Here is a 17,903-nt window from a genome sequence, read left to right on the forward strand (position 1 = left end):
GGGGAGGAGCGGGCACCCAATACACTTACCATCAGAAGCAAGCCCATATGTGATAATTATGACTGGGGTCCCGAGCTGAGTCCCAATGCGGAGGAACCAGGTTGGTCTTTAAAAAACAAGGTATTGTATTGGCTATCTACCAACAGACCGTTGCCACTGCACTTTGCTAGCAGAGTCTCAATGGTCGGCAGGGTCCCCTGGATAGGTAAGGAGTCGAAAAGAATCCCGGGGGACTGCGTTATAGTCAATTTTGATGACCCACACACAGTCGATCACATTGGTTCCTGGGGTATGCCGGTAACGAATGATGGGATAGACACAAAAAGACTCTCCTTCTTCTACCCTCCAACACCTCGTTATAACGAAGGCCCAGAATGGAACTGGACTCAAGTAGGAAATTGGAATAGAAGAAGGGAATGGGGCGATTGGTCAGGAACCAGAGGTAGAGACATTGCTCCTCCTGCAGGATGGAGAGGTATACCAGTCGCAAACAGATTTAATTGCTTAGAAATGGTGGATTGACCACCATCGCGTACTGGTCAGGGCAGCCTGGGCCCAACACTTCTTGGGTCAAAATCTCCACATCCATCTCCTAGCTCCCCGAGAACCTCCTCTAACATCGTATTCCCCGACAGGATTATGGATTTAAAAACATTAATACCCATTTCCTCCCTTGATATAACTGTTGATCTACCAGAGACTTTAGCTCTTATGAATGACACACCTGGGAGTGTGGGGGAGGTGGATATCCCAAGATCTCCAGAAGTAGGTTTGATCCACGATAGTTCTATAATCCCTGACGAACCCCCTAAAATACAATTAAATGTTCCGGTGCCAGAAGCGTAACCAATGATAGGATTAAAAGCTCCCAACGTTCCTCTTGAAATTAATGACCCGCTAAACCCCAACCTAACTCTTTCTGTTTTATTTTGGAACGTTGCCGGTCTCCGCTCCAACATTAACCTTAAAGCATGGTTAGATACAGTTAGTGTACACCAGATATTATGTTTGCAGGAAACCTGGGCCACTGAGCCTATACACCTTCTAGGTTATAAAACATATTACGTCCCGGCTAGCTCTAGAACTTTCGGTAGATCTAAGGGAGGTCTTGCAGTATATACTGCAAACAATTTACCACCCATGGATATAACTGTTCTTCTGTCTGGTGAGAATGATCAAATCTTAAGGGCTTCTTTTGATAAATGTATGACGTATTACTTGGTTAACTATTATAATAATCTTCAGTCAATTGAATGTGCTAAAATTTTAACTGAAATTAAATCTTTTTTAAATGAACATCGGAATAAGTACACTTCCTCTACCTCCTACGTGATTTGAGGGGGGGGATTTTAACATCTCATTATGTAACAATTACAAGAATGGCAACTGTGGTCTTCATAATGAAAATGGATGTTCCCTGACACACTTTACGCACTCGATGTTAGGTAATTGCCTAAATGAGTGTCTATTTGCATTAGAGATGGACTTTGCGAATGACCTTGTAGATCCCCCCGCTGATTTCTTGGCAACGTTCCATGGTAGGGGTCTGTCAAGTGTCATCGATTACATTTTATGCTCCCAGATAATAAAGGGTCAACTGGTAACTTTTAAAACAGGCTCTGATATTAACAGCAACCATTTTCTTAACAGTGTTAACCTGTTAATCAAAAATGTTCCATCTCAATTAATCAGGCCAAGTTTACTGAACCAACAATCGTTGTCCATGGACAAAGTAAACAGCTTTTCTGTAAAATGGTCTAAAATTGACCCAGTAGCAATTACTAGCAAAGTGGTATCCAGAGCCGTTCCATGGATAAATAACTGCTTAGTAATAGACTCCTCACCCCAGCTGATCATAACTAGCTTTTTGGAAATTATTAGAATCATACGGGAGGAGTTGTCTTATAACCAACAGTCCAGAAAATCGGTAACCAAAGGCTGGTTTAACCCAAACTGCCGTAAAGCCCTAACTGACTTAAAAACAGCTCTCCATGAACCAGTTAGAGACCGAGCTGAAATCACTAAACTAAGAAAGGTTTATAAACTAGATCAGCTTAACCGTAAGAAAGAAATCAAGAAGAACTTGTGGGCCCAATTACATGAGAGCTGCCTATCCAAAGACAGTTCTCTATTCTGGCGTACGGTAAAATCACCCTTCTTGGTAGATGCCTCATCCTCACAACATCTTGATGTTGCAGTGGCGGCTGATGAGTGGGTAGCCCACTTTTCAAAGATATTTGGTGGACCCTCCGAGGATACTAGCAATGAGGTTCACGGGGCAGGTGACCGTCCCGGGGCCCAGATATTTCCTATTGACCTTCTCTTCGATCATAAGGAAGTCATTAACGCGCTGTCATCCTCCAAAACCGGTAAGGCCCCCGGCCCGGACGGAGTTCCACTAGATATCTTCGCACATAGCCCGGAACTCTGGTCACCTCTCGTCACCCAGGTTATGGCAGCAGTCACAAAAAATGGTCTAATAGACTCTTGGTCCACTTCCATCTTGCTCCCAATTTTCAAGAAGGGCGAACGTAACAACCCAGCCTGTTACAGGCCCATCTCCCTCCTGGACTCCCTGGGGAAAGTTGCTGGTCGGCTGATCTTGGAACGTCTCCAGGATTGGGCGTCTACGAATAACATCTTGACAGATCTGCAATATGGCTTCCATGAGGGACTTGGTACTGTGGAGCAGGCATTGAATCTAGCCCTTTTGATCGGTAAATATGTGGGGGCTAAAAGTGGCAATCTGTATTTAGTCTTTGTAGACCTCAGCGCAGCGTTTGACTGTGTCATCCACTCAAGGCTGTGGTCTAATCTTGAAGAACTAGGGGTATATCCACCTCTCATCCAATTCCTTCGTGAACTTTACTCAGACGCCACTGCATGCGTTAGATACGGGATTGGCAGTGAATTATTTCCATCATTTGCCGTTAAAAAAGGCGTTAGACAGGGCTGCGTCCTGGCTCCCTTCTTATTTAACTTATATACAAACGGGCTGGAAGTGGCCATGCTTCAAGGGAGCCAGGACCTTCCATCTATCAACCACCGCCCCATTCCCGCGTTATTATACGCAGATGACTCCGTAATTTTAGCCAGAACCTTAAATCAGCTACAAAGACAGCTAAATAAATACTGTCAATTTATGCTCTCTTTAGGCCTAAAAGTGAATAAAAATAAAACCTATGTTATGCATATTGGTCCCAGGGCGAAGAAACCTAAACCAGTTTTTATCGATAAAGTTAGGTTGGAACGTACCAGGGAATATCCTTACCAAGGAATTTTAGTGGACGATAGATTATGTTGGAAACAAGCTTTGGTTAGCAAAAAGCTACTTTTTCAGAGAGCGACCTCAGCTCTAGTTTCCTTTTCGAGGAAACTGGGTAAGCCTGCTCCAGTGGAGTTGCTAAAAATATATCACGCAAAGTGTCATAGCGTAGCAACCTATGGTGCAGGGGTTTGGGGTTATGCTCCCATTGACACCCTTCAAACGGTTGAGAATGGGTTTCTTAAATATTTACTGGCAGTACCTCAAAGTGCCCCAACATACGGTTGCCACATCGAGCTGGGTATCGATTATCTAATAGATAATATTAGATGCCAGCCAACTTTGCTGTGGCACTGTATCTGGACCAAAACACAATGCCACCTAACCCGCTCACTGATAACCGATTGTTTGGCCCTGACAAATTGGAGTAGAATTCCATGGTTTCTGTACGTGTCCAATTTCTTTAAGGACTTGGACTGTATTTCTTATTTTTTAGAACCTACCATGATGACAGACATTACCAGGAAAGACTTGAAAAAATTATGTTTAACCCATCTTAGGGAACTACATCTTTCTCAAGAAATAAGCAAACCCCCAAACGTACAGATCCTATCAGTCCAGACTGTTCTGGGTATTCAACCATAGCTAACATTCCATCTAACTACTTATAAAAAATATGTATTGACTAGGTTCCGATTCAACTCTTTCTTTCGCCTAGTTTCATTTCCAAAAGAGCAGGACTGGTCACTTAATCCAACGAAATGCCCTTGTGATGGCATATCATCTCAGTCCACGATGCATGTAATATTGTTTTGTAGATACTATGAGCTCTCTCGCAAGCGCTGGATTATTCCCTTACTGCGGAAAATGGGCCAGAGAACATGTCGGCCCGCTTATCTGGCTCTGCAGTTTTTGGATTCTCAATACACTGCTAAGTGCGTAGCTTGCTTTTTAAAATCATGTTTAAAAATTCGCTGTAATTTTTGAGTGATCCAGTTTATTCTATCTTCTGTTTAGTTTGCCAATGAAATATTATTAACAATGGACTTAAATGACAATTGTTTTTAAATGTACTTCGATACTGTGATTTTTATATGCACTGTAGTGTTTTATCTTTTTACTTTTTATGGTTTCGCTAAGATGTAACCAAATAAAAGTTTTATGACTGACTGACTGAGTTTAAAGGAGTTAGACCTCAAGGCCCTGCAAATAGGAAATCCTAGTGCTCCTGTTGGTGGCAGCGAACCCAAAGAGATAACCAGGGAACCCAGACCATATTTGCCATAAGACGTAGTCGCCAGCTACAGTGCAGGGGACGATATTGCGAAATGGTTGGCTGCCTATGAGATCTTGCTAAGAGCCCATGGGATATTGGAAAGACACTGGGGGGGTGCCCTGTATAAATACATGCCTCCCGTAGGAAGGTATGCACTTCTAGCCCTAGAGCAGGAGGAGCAGACTAACTACCCCACCATGAAAGTGGCACTGATAAGAAAGTTTGGGCTGACACCTGAGAAGTATCGACAGAAATTCAGGAACAGCCACAAACTAGCAACTCAGAACTGGGTGGATTTCCTAGACTATGCTAAGAAGGCCCTAGAAAGTTGGGTATAAGGCAGCGAGGTGGGGAATTACGAGGGGTTGTATGACTTGATCCTAAAGGAGCACCTACTCGAGAAATGTTTTCCCGAGCTGCAACAACACCTGGTGGACAGCAAGCTTACCAGCCCCAGGAAGCTTGCTGAGGAGGCAAACATCTGGGCTAGTACCCGGGTGTCCTCAAAGGGGACTGGAGGGGATTCTCATAGGACTGGTCAGGGCACTCCCCAGAAGAAAGAGGGGGGAGATAAGGAGAGGGAGTTCTCTAAAGGCCCCCAAAACAATTTCCAAGGAAAGGGAATAGGATTCATTCCTAGGGCCAGCCCGCCGAAAAACCCTCATCCTGACCATAGTCAGCAGCCAAGGGTTGTCCGCTGCTATGAATGTGGTGGGGTTGGGCACTATAAAGGAGATGTCAAGTGCCCAAAGAGACCACCCCCTCCCACTGGAGGAAAAGCCCCGGGAGTAGCTAGTGTAGTGCTCGGGGAGGAGTTGCCCTTAGATAAGGGAGGGGAGTGGGTGGGAGTCACTTAAGATCCAGGTGCCCTCAAATACTACCAAATGATTCATAAAAGAACCTGACTATATGCAAATCAGTCTGTCCCTGGTCCAGTGCATCATGGGAACAGGGCAGACTAAACTACCAAGCCAATTCTTCACCAGAAAGGAGACAAGCTACCGGGGACCGGTTTCTGGCATTTCAGCCGTCTTCGGCCCGGCTTGCTTGAATCCTGATGATGCAGTGAGAAAGGGACTCATGTTTGAGTATACCCTGCCACACCTATAGTGGCCAAAAACGATTCAGAAAAGGGGGTGGTGATGAACAGAGTGTCTGAATTAAGCAGACCACTCTTACCCAGTCCAAAGATCAGGGCTTGATCCATCACCGTTATTTATCTCACTGCACCATCCCAGCTCAGAAGCTGGCTATATGCAAATCAGTCTGTCCCTGGCCCAGTGCATCATGGGAACAGGGCAGACTAAACTACCAAGCCAATTCTTCACCAGAAAGGAGACAAGCTACCGGGGACCGGTTTCTGGCATTTCAGCCGTCTTCGGCCCGGCTTGCTTGAATCCTGATGGTGCAGTGAGAAAGGGACTCATGTCTGAGTATACCCTGCCACACCTATAGTGGCCAAAAACGATTCAGAAAGGGGGTGGTGATGAACAGAGTGTCTGAATTAAGCAGACCACTCTTACCCAGTCCAAGGATCAGGGCTTGATCCATCACCGTTATTTATCTCACTGCACCATCCCAGCTCAGAACCTGGCTATATGCAAATCAGTCTGTCCCTGGCCCAGTGCATCATGGGAACAGGGCAGACTAAACTACCAAGCCAATTCTTCACCAGAAAGGAGACAAGCTACCGGGGACCGGTTTCTGGCATTTCTGCCGTCTTCGGCCCGGCTTGCTTGAATCCTGATGGTGCAGTGAGAAAGGGACTCATGTCTGAGTATACCCTGCCACACCTATAGTGGCCAAAAACGATTCAGAAAAGGGGGTGGTGATGAACAGAGTGTCTGAATTAAGCAGACCACTCTTACCCAGTCCAAAGATCAGGGCTTGATCCATCACGGTTATTTATCTCACTGCACCATCCCAGCTCAGAACCTGGCTATATGCAAATCAGTCTGTCCCTGGCCCAGTGCATCATGGGAACAGAGCAGACTAAACTACCAAGCCAATTCTTCACCAGAAAGGAGACAAGCTACCGGGGACCGGTTTCTGGCATTTCAGCCGTCTTCGGCCCGGCTTGCTTGAATCCTGATGGTGCAGTGAGAAAGGGACTCATGTCTGAATATACCCTGCCACACCTATAGTGGCCAAAAACGATTCAGAAAGGGGGTGGTGATGAACAGAGTGTCTGAATTAAGCAGACCACTCTTACCCAGTCCAAGGATCAGGGCTTGATCCATCACCGTTATTTATCTCACTGCACCATCCCAGCTCAGAACCTGGCTATATGCAAATCAGTCTGTCCCTGGCCCAGTGCATCATGGGAACAGGGCAGACTAAACTACCAAGCCAATTCTTCACCAGAAAGGAGACAAGCTACCGGCGACCGGTTTCTGGCATTTCAGCCGTCTTTGGCCCGGCTTGCTTGAATCCTGATGGTGCAGTGAGAAAGGGACTCATGTCTGAGTATACCCTGCCACACCTATAGTGGCCAAAAACGATTCAGAAAAGGGGGTGGTGATGAACAGAGTGTCTGAATTAAGCAGACCACTCTTACCCAGTCCAAAGATCAGGGCTTGATCCATCACCGTTTTTTAGCTCACTGCACCATCCCAGCTCAGAACCTGGCTACATGCAAATTAGTCTGTTCCTGTCCCAGTGCATGATGGGAACAGGGCAAACCAAACTACCAAGCTAATTTTTATACTTTCTCACTGCACCATCAGGATTCAAGCAAGCCGGGCCGAAGACGGCTGAAATGCCAGAAACCGGTCCCCGGTAGCTTGTCTCCTTTCTGGTGAAGAATTGGCTTGGTAGTTTAGTCCGCCCTGTTCCCATGATGCACTGGGCCAGGGACAGACTGATTTGCATATAGCCAGGCTCTGAGCTGGGATGGTGCAGTGAGATAAATAACGGTGATGGATCAAGCCCTGATCTTTGGACTGGGTAAGAGTGGTCTGCTTAATTCAGACACTCTGTTCATCACCACCCCCTTTTCTGAATCGTTTTTGGCCACTATAGGTGTGGCAGGGTATACTCAGACATGAGTCCCTTTCTCACTGCACCATCAGGATTCAAGCAAGCAGGGCCGAAGACGGCTGAAATGCCAGAAACCGGTCCCCCGTAGCTTGTCTCCTTTCTGGTGGCGAATTGGCTTGGTAGTTTAGTCTGCCCTGTTCCTATGATGCACTGGGCCAGGGACAGACTGATTTGCATATAGCCAGGTTCTGAGCTGGGATGGTGCAGTGAGATAAATAACGGTGATGGATCAAGCCCCGATCTTTAGACTGGGTAAGAGTGGTCTGCTTAATTCAGACACTCTGTTCATCACCACCCCCTTTTCTGAATCGTTTTTGGCCACTATAGGTGTGGCAGGGTAGACTCAGACATGAGTCCCTTTCTCACTGCACCATCAGGATTCAAGCAAGCCAGGCCGAAGACGGCTGAAATGCCAGAAACCGGTCCCCGGTAGCTTGTCTCCTTTCTGGTGAAGAATTGGCTTGGTAGTTTAGTGTGCCCGTTTCCATGATGCACTGGGCCAGGGACAGACTGGTTTGCATTATAGCCAGGTTCTGAACTGGGATGGTGCGGTGAGAGAAATAACGGTGATGGATAAAGCCCTGATCTTTGGACTGGGTAAGAGTGGTCTGCTTAATTCAGACACTCTGTTCATCACCACCCCCTTTTCTGAATCGTTTTTGGCCACTATAGGTGTGGCAGGGTATACTCAGACATGAGTCCCTTTCTCACTGCACCTTCAGGATTCAAGCAAGCCGGGCCGAAGACGGCTGAAATGCCAGAAACTGGTCCCCGGTAGCTTGTCTACTTTCTGGTGAAGAATTGGCTTGGTAGTTTAGTCTGCCCTGTTCCCATGATGCACTGGGCCAGGGACAGACTGATTTGCATATAGTCATGTTCTGAGCTGGGATGGTGCAGTTAGATAAATAAAGGTGATGGATCAAGCCCTGATCTTTGGACTGGGTAAGAGTGGTCTGCTTAATTCAGATACTCTGTTCATCACCACCCCCTTTTCTGAATCGTTTTTGGCCACTATAGGTGTGGTAGGGTATACTCAGACATGAGTCCCTTTCTCACTGCACCATCAGGATTCAAGCAAGCCGGGCCGAAGACGGCTGAAATGCCAGAAACCGGTCCCCGGTAGCTTGTCTCCTTTCTGGTGAAGAATTGGCTTGGTAGTTTAGTCTGCCCTGTTCCCATGATGCACTGGGCCAGGGACAGACTGATTTGCATATAGCCAGGTTCTGAGCTGGGATGGTGCAGTGAGATAAATAACGGTGATGGATCAAGCCCTGATCTTTGGACTGGGTAAGAGTGGTCTGCTTAATTCAGACACTCTGTTCATCACCACCCCCTTTTCTGAATCGTTTTTGGCCACTATAGGTGTGGCAGGGTAGACTCAGACATGAGTCCCTTTCTCACTGCACCATCAGGATTCAAGCAAGCCAGGCCGAAGACGGCTGAAATACCAGAAACCGGTCCCCGGTAGCTTGTCTCCTTTCTGGTGAAGAATTGGCTTGGTAGTTTAGTCTGCCCTGTTCCCATGATGCACTGGGCCAGGGACAGACTGATTTGCATATAGCCAGGTTCTGAGCTGGGATGGTGCAGTGAGATAAATAACGGTGATGGATCAAGCCCTGATCTTTGGACTGGGTAAGAGTGGTCTGCTTAATTCAGACACTCTGTTCATCACCACCCCCTTTTCTGAATCGTTTTTGGCCACTATAGGTGTGGCAGGGTATACTCAGACATGAGTCCCTTTCTCACTGCACCATCAGGATTCAAGCAAGCCAGGCTGAAGACGGCTGAAATGCCAGAAACCGGTCCCCGGTAGCTTGTCTCCTTTCTGGTGAAGAATTGGCTTGGTAGTTTAGTGTGCCCGTTTCCATGATGCACTGGGCCAGGGACAGACTGGTTTGCATATAGCCAGGTTCTGAGCTGGGATGGTACAGTGAGAGAAATAACGGTGATGGATCAAGCCCTGATCTTTGGACTGGGTAAGAGTGGTCTGCTTAATTCCGACACTCTGTTCATCACCACCCCTTTTTCTGAATCTCAAATACTACCAAGTATGTGCAGTGGGTCACCATCAATGGCCAAAGAGGGGAAGCTCTGAGAGACACAGGCACCAGTATGACTATGGTAAGGAGTCATCTGGTGTCTCCAGAGCAAGTGATTCCACACGTGCTTCACCCCACGCGATGGCTGATGGCAGAATAGATCACTACCCGGTGGCCGAAGTTCCATTTGAGTGGGAGATGGTTGCAGGTCCTCTTCGAGTTGCATTAAGCCGTGCCGTGCCAGTTCATTGTCTATTGGAAGGAGGTGGAATACCGGACTCATTCTGAGATGCTGGGTACACCTGACTGGGCCTGTGCCAGCACAAGGTCCGCAACTACCCGGAGGGGGAGTTCACCAGGGCTGGAGCCTGGAACAAAGGCACAGCCGGCTGCCAGAAAGGGAAAGATCCGGGTACAGGAGAAGCCTACCTCGGCATTCACGCCCTGTGAGATGGATGGGCCACCTGTGGTGGTGGACCCGGAGTCCACGGTGGGGGATGTTGTCTCCTTGGGGGGGGCCGACCAGGGAAGAATTCTGTAAGGGCCAAAAGGAGTGCCCTACCCTTGAGGGTCTGAGGTGACAGGCCGAAGCCCAGGCAGCGGGTAACATTACGGGGAACTACCACATTTACTGGGAGGATGGACTCTTCTACAGCGAGCCCAAGGCTCCAGTGCACGGTTCGTCACGGGCTTTGGTTGTTCCCCAACGTTACCGAGCCTTTCTTTTAGAACTGGCTCATGAAATACCCTTGGCAGGACACTTGGGCCAGGACAAGACCTTTGCCCAGCTTGTCCCTCATTTCTACTGGCCTCAGATGAGGGTGGCGTCCGACACCTACTGTCGGACATGTGTGTCTTGCCAAGCCAGTGGGAAAACAGGGGTGAAGCTGAAAGCTCCCCTGGAACCACTACCTGTCGTTAGCACCCCCTTTGAAAGGGTGGGCATCGACATTGTCGGGCCATTGGATCCACCAACTTCAGCTGGTCACCGGTTCATCCTGGTTCTGGTGGATCACGCCACTCGGTACCCGGAGGCAATTCCTTTGAGGACCGTTACTGCACCTGCGGTGGCTAGGGCCCTGATGGGGATTTTTACCCGAGTGGGTTTCCCCAAGGAAGTTGTGTCCGACAGGGGGGTCAACTTCATGTCAGCCTACATGCGGGCTATGTGGAAAGAGTGTGGGGTTACCTACCGGTTCTCCACCCCTTACCACCCACAGACCAATGGTCTGGTGGAGAGGTTCAATAAAACCTTGAAAGGCATGATTAGAAGTCTGCCTGAGAGCCTGCGGAGGAAATGGGACGTTCTCCTACCCTGTCTGTTGTTTTCATACAGGGAAGTGCCACAGAAGGGAGTGGGATTCAGCCCCTTTGAACTTCTGTATGGGCACCCTGTACGTGGACCTCTCAGCCTGGTGAAACACGGATGGGAAAAGACTTCCAAGAAGCTTCTCCAGGATGTGGTGAGCTACATGCTGGCCTTCCGGAGCCAAATGGCTAAGTTGTGGAAGCAAGCTTCTGACAACTTGGAAGCCAGCCAGGCAGTGATGAAAGAGTGGTATGACCACAATGCTCACCCTGTGGAGTTGGAGCCTGGCCAGAAAGTGTGGGTGATGGAACCTGGAGAGCTGAGTGCCCTCCAGGATCGCTGGGCAGGCCCCTTTGAGGTGATTGAGAAGAAGGGTAAGGCCACTTACTTGGTGGATCTTAAAACCCCCCGGCAGCCCCATCGGGTGCTCCATGCTAATCGCCTCAAACCACACCATGAGAGGCCCGAGGTCATTTTGATGATGGTGACCGATGGAGCCGAGGAAGAGGAAAGTGAGCCTCCCCCGGATCTATTTTCGTCTCAGGAAAAAGATGGGTCGGTGGAGCGAGTGATTCTCCCCCCATCCCTAACTCCTGAACAGCGTAGGGACTGCCAACAGGTCCTGGAGCAGTACTCCTCGCTATTCTCCCATATCCCGGGAAGGACCCATCTGTGTACCCATGATGTGTACACAGGAGACAGCCCACCTGTGAAGTCTAAGACCTACCGGCTGTCAGATAAGGTGAAGGCCAGCATTCATAGCGAAGTCACTAAGATGCTGGAACTAAGAGTAATTGAACATTTGAGTAGCCCCTGGTCCGGTCCGGTGGTTTTAATACCAAAAGCTGCCCCCCCCCGGGCACCACGCCAGAACTTAGGTTCTGTGTGGATTACCGGGGACTGAATTCAGTGACAAAAACTGATGCTCATCCAATCCCGAGGGCGGATGAGTTCATTGACCGGTTGGGAGCTGCCCAATATCTGAGTACTTTTGACCTCACATCAGGGTACTGGCAGATCTCCCTTCCAGATGGAGCAAAGGAAAGGTCAGCCTTCTCCACGCCTGAGGGCCACTACCAGTTCTGTGTGATGCCCTTTGGGCTCAAGAACACTCCTGCCACTTTTCAGCGGCTGGTGAACCAGGTCCTCTCCGGGATGGAGGCCTTCGCTGCTGCTTACCTAGACGACATTGCTGTCTTTAGCAGCAGCTAGGAGGACCACTTGTGTCACCTACAAGCTGTTCTCCAGGCCCTGAAACAGGCTGGCTTGACAATCAAGGCCAGCAAGTGCCAGGTCGGGCAGGGGTCGGTGGTGTACCTAGGCCACTTGGTGGGCAGGGGAACAGTGCAGCCCCTTCAGGCCAAGATTGAGGCTATCATGGCCTGGGAGCCCCCCAGGACCCAAACTGAGGTCCGAGCTTTCCTGGGCCTCACAGGATACTACCGTCACTTTGTGAAGGGGTATGGCACCATTGTGACACCCCTAACTGAACTCACTTCCAAGAAGCAACCCAGATGGGTAGTCTGGACGGAGGCTTGTCAGCAAGCCTTTGATACCTTGAAACAGGCAATGTGTGTTGCTCCAGTCCTAAGGGCCCCTGATTTTTCTAAGGAATTCATCTTCCAAACGGATGCATCAGAGCATGGCATTGGGGCAGTGTTATTGCAACTCAATGAAGAGGGCTTGGATCAACCTGTTGTCTTCTTGTCAAGAAGACTCCTTCCCCGGGAACAGAGGTGCAGTGCGATTGAGCGGGAAGCCTTTGCGGTGGTATGGGCTCTGAAGAAGCTGCGGCCATACCTGTTTGGCTCGCACTTCCTTGTATAGACAGACCACCGACCCCTTCGTTGGCTGATGCAAATGAAGGGAGAGAATCCCAAGTTGTTGAGATGGTCCATCTCCCTACAGGGAATGGACTTCCGGGTGGAACATCGGCCTGGAGTGGACCACGACAATGCAGACGGTCTATCTAGGTATTTCCGCCTTAGTGATGAGAACTCCCAAGGTGTTGGGTAGCTCTTCCCACTTTCAGCTGGGGGGGACGCGTGTTAATCCTGTCAGCCCTTTGGGTAGTCCTTCCTATTTATTTATTTATTTTGGATCCCTTTTTGCCTCCTAACTCTTTTCGTTTTTATGTCCACTGGAATTTTTGGTGCTGTCCTGGGGGTTGGGTGCTACCTTGTCCCTATAACTTTAGAGGCCTTGATGCCATCTTAACCTGGTGAATAGGTAGACACACAGAATGGTGGCTTGTAACTGCCACATTCTTTTACCTCAGAAGTTCTGTTCCATAGGACTACATAGGGAAGTTCTAGAACCTTCTAGCCAGTTCCAGTAGCCAGAGCCCAGCCAATAAAAGGTCAGGACTAGGGCGGCCATTTTGAGAAGTGACCAGGAGGCTGGGGGTACAGTCTGGTGAGGAGTGAGGCAATAGAGTGGGGAGGAAGGTGCATGGTTTGGGGTTAGATCGTCCCTTGGTCCGGCTGCTCTTTTCTGCTGACGTGACCCCCTGCCTTTTGACTGAACCCTGTCACAGATTTCCCAGTTAGCTCCTTCAGCCTGAGGAGTATCCCTGTTCAGATGTCCCTGGGCTGGCCCTCATACGCCGTGGTGGGCCTGTCTGGGATCTAGGAAGAAGAGGCATCCAAGCATTGTGAAGATAACAGCCATTCCCCTATTACCGAGTGAAGAGCTCTACATCGTGGGCCGGTGAAGCATCAAGTTATCTGCCCAAAGTCTAGTTTAGTGCGAGGGAGCTGAGGGGGAAAAGCGAAGAGGTATCCCACTAGACCGAGGACTGAACTCACCGTTCGAGCAGCGGAGTGCCTGGATGGCCGTCGTCATTCCCCCTTCCCGGAGAGTGTCTTAGACGCGGGCTCTCCGCTGTGACAGCGAGGCGGGAGTCGGAGTAAGCGGAATAACCTTTGACCGGCAAGTGAAATTCGACGTCGGAAGGGGAGGAGAGACGCTGGTGAGGGCCGGGCCTGGGCGGAGACTTGCCTGTGAGTAGCTGAGGGGAGAAGGAATGCGGAAGCGCTGACGGATGTCCGGGGAGGCCGGCAAGTCAAGGAGCAGCGTTCGACTAAGTAAGCAGAACCAGCCCCGAGCGGAGCCTTCTCTCGTCAGCGGTAACAGAGAGGACTCGCGTAAGAACTGTTTGTCAGATCGACAATTGAAGTAAGCTGGGAATCGAGACCGGTGGGCGGGGAAGATCGCTTTCAGGCCTTCAGTGGTGGCAGCTATCGGGGCCGCGAGAGTGAAACACCAGCTCTGCTTACTTCAGACCTGCCGAACTGTGCAGCAATCAGCATTACTTAATGACTGAACCTGCTTACGCTAGTCGTTATCGTGCTGGGTAAAACCTATGTTTGAGAGAGAGTGAGATATCAGTATGCAATTTATAATTACCAGCTAATGTGAGTCGGAGAACAAGGCCTAGCATGCTGAGGGACCTATGCTTATATTGAATATTTCTTTTGGGTCTAAGGGAAGAGTTTATTGAAGAAACCTAACAGCTCAAGGTGGTTGTAGGGCGAGCTAAATGGTTAAATGTAGCGATTAACTAAGATTGCCTGTTTCTATTTAGATATTCAGCTGTGAAATAACATTTACCATTATATCGTTTGTGGAGCCATGTGCAGAGCAACTGTACCTTCTAACTAATGGTGACCCTGTGACCTCAAGGGTAAGGTGACTAATGATTCCAACCTAAAAGAGACTTATTCATGCTGGTTATCCTGTTACACTGTGAAATTATTGAGAGAAAGATAAGGTGCTGATGTTATTGCTGAGACTCTTTCCACAGGGGGGGGGGGAACAAGAAGTATTAATTGAAGCATTGAGAAGCCTTATGACGCTAATAATTGAATGTGGAAATATTTATTGTACTGAATTTAAATACTGCTGAAAGACATAGAGAAACTACAAAGAGAATTTTATAAAACAGCCCGTATTTTTCTAAACTGGTGTAGTGTTATTTATTTTCAGTGGTTGAGCGCTGGGTTACTGTGAGTGAGTGATGAAAGCACAACACAATTGCCTTTGGAGATTAGCTGTTCCTACTCTGTGCCAGGCTACCCTATGTGGACTCGTAACCCCAGGTCCAACATGGTCCTATACCTCGACTAAGCGTGAACGACCAACTCACCGACGCCTTCCTTGTATCTAGAGGTACTTGTCAAGGGTGCCCCCTTTCCTTTATATCATTGCCCAAGACACCCTGATCCAATATCTGCAAGAACGCTATATGCACAGGGGGTTGCGATTTCATAAAAGGACCGCTCCTGGGATCCATATATGCCGATGACAATTTACTATTCATACAAGACCCCGCCCCACACCTTTCCTCCATCATCCAAGAAATAATATGATACAGGCATCTCTCCAGTCTCCCTATAAATTGGAATAAATCCTAACTCTTCCTACTCACAGATGCCACTCTCCAATTGAATCTGGAATACCCTCCCCACTGCTGTGTGGACCACCCCTCCCAAAATATCTTGGTTTTATCCTACATAGACAGAAGAAAGGGATGATACACCAAACTTTTGGCAGCTGCAGTTGATAAAATCACAACTCAGATAGAAAGATGGATCAAATTGCCACTATCCATCACAGGGTGTATTGCTATAATTAAGATGATAGTGCTCCCATGCTCCCTATATTTGTTCTTAAATATTCCTATTGCACTAACCAACTCCGTCTTTGCTACCCTGCGCAGCCTTCTGACTCAGCTCATATGGGTGGGCTGATGGCCTTGAATCAAATGGAAAACACTGGCCCTCCCTTATGACAATGGTGGTTTTTGTCTGCCAGATCTTTAACTGTATTACTTGGTAGCGCATTGCCACTATTCCTACTATTGTTACCACTACGATGCTGTACTTCATTATCTGAAGCAGGACCAGGTGGAACAGCTCCCACTGTCCTTGATTCTAACTTAGGGACTGCTGCACAAACCCTCAAATATACACACAGTCTCTAAGACCTGATGGGTGTGGCCCAAACTCCAGAGATACTTGTGTATCAATCTACTATACTCCCCAGACATCCCCCTCATAAATAACCCATGGCTACCATTGACCCAGGAGATACTAGTACAGGCCACAGTATCGGCTCACGAACAGCGCACAATAGGAGACCTCTTCACAAACGGCAAAGTGGACACGAATACCGCATTCGCGCCCGCAGGAACCACTTCCTAAATGGACAAATTTGTCTGCCTAAGCCTCCACTGCACCCTAAGTGAGAAACTTCTTGCATATCTCGAGGAACCAGCTTAATTTCCTCCCCTAACTTTAGTGATATCAACCACTGAGAGTAGCAGTTTCTCGCCTTTACTACTCTTGCTTTAAACTAAAGTCAACATGTGCACTCAGATCCTGAATAGTGTACCTGGAGTACCCCATACCAGATAAAACCTGGCATTACTGCTGCATGGGAAACAACCTTTACAATGCAACTTTTACACCGCACTACCATTACAACGAAACTTTTACAACGCAACATCCATTACAACGCATGCATTTACAACGCAACCATTACAACGCATAACACTACAACGCACGCCACTACAACGCATGCCATTACAACGCAGTCATTACAACGCATACCATTACAACGCATAGCATTACAACACATAGTACCCTTACACTATCCAACACTTACCCTACTGTTGCACCCCCTGGCGTTAGAATAGCAATTTTTACCCTTACACTATCCAACACTTACCCTACTGTTGCACCCCCTGGAGTTAGAATAGTAATTTTTACCCCTACACTATCCAACACTTACTCTACTGTTGCACCCCCTGGAGTTAGAATAGTAATTTTAACCCCTACACTATCCAACACTTACCTTACATGCAATGTAATGTTATGCATTGTAATGGTATGTGTTGTAAAGGTAGTATGCGTTGTAATGGCATGCGTTGTAATGGTATGCGTTGTAATGGTTGTTGCGGTGTAAAAATTGCGTTGCAAAAGTAGGCGTTGTAAAAGTATGCGTTGTAACGTCATACATCTCTGCTGCATACAAAGTACTTCACTATAAATATTTACATCAGGCATACACCACCGCCAAGGCTTTAGTGCAGTTTGATACCTCATGCTCACATCACTGCCCCAAATGTGTGGCTGATAATGCTGACTTTGCGCATTTAACTTGGAACTGTACTGTTGCCCATGCATATTGGGGGCAATATTTGCCTTGATTTCCACTATGATAGTACATACTGTTGATAATGATCCACTCATGCCACTTCTAGGATATGTTAAAGCACTGAGCCCTGGCCTCAGACGATTCACCACCATGCCACTGTTGTTAGCTAAACGGCGCTTAGCCCTCTTGTGGGACATCAGCAGAGCACCCACCACGGATGACTGGCTGAATGACATGACATACTGTGATACCACTAGTGAACTGTATGCCTCGTTGCAACCACCAACTTCTAGACCTAAGGACATTTGGGCACCCCTTGGTACTTACCTTTTCATTTTTTACTCTGATGCCTCTGACGACACTGTCGGCTAAGGCAACTGTTCATTGTCACCATTTCAGTGTCATATAAGATGGACTATTTATTCAGGTCTTGCCCCTCTGTTGCCATCATTGTCTGCAGGTCTGCTACCTTGATGCTCCCCTCCCCACCCAAGGAATGCATATTGTATCTGCACCTGCATATTATCTTGTGTGGATCCATTGGATGTAATGTAAGTTAGGTTGTATTCATATGATTGATGCATCATTGTTTGTTTATTAACCAGAAATAACCAGTCTCACTTTCATGCTCCCTCAAGCAGTGTACCACACACATTCTGGGTTTGTCCAGGAAGACTGGGTGGAAGACTGTTAAGTGTTAGATTTGGTTCATTGAACGATTGTGAACATAACCCCTCTAGAGTATAGAACCTACATTGCAAATCCACTGCACTCACCTTAGACACCCTTTTACATGAAATGGGGCACAGTAGCATA

Source organism: Lissotriton vulgaris, unplaced genomic scaffold, assembly GCF_964263255.1.
Source record: "Lissotriton vulgaris unplaced genomic scaffold, aLisVul1.2 SCAFFOLD_644, whole genome shotgun sequence".
NCBI lineage: Eukaryota > Metazoa > Chordata > Amphibia > Caudata > Salamandridae > Lissotriton > Lissotriton vulgaris.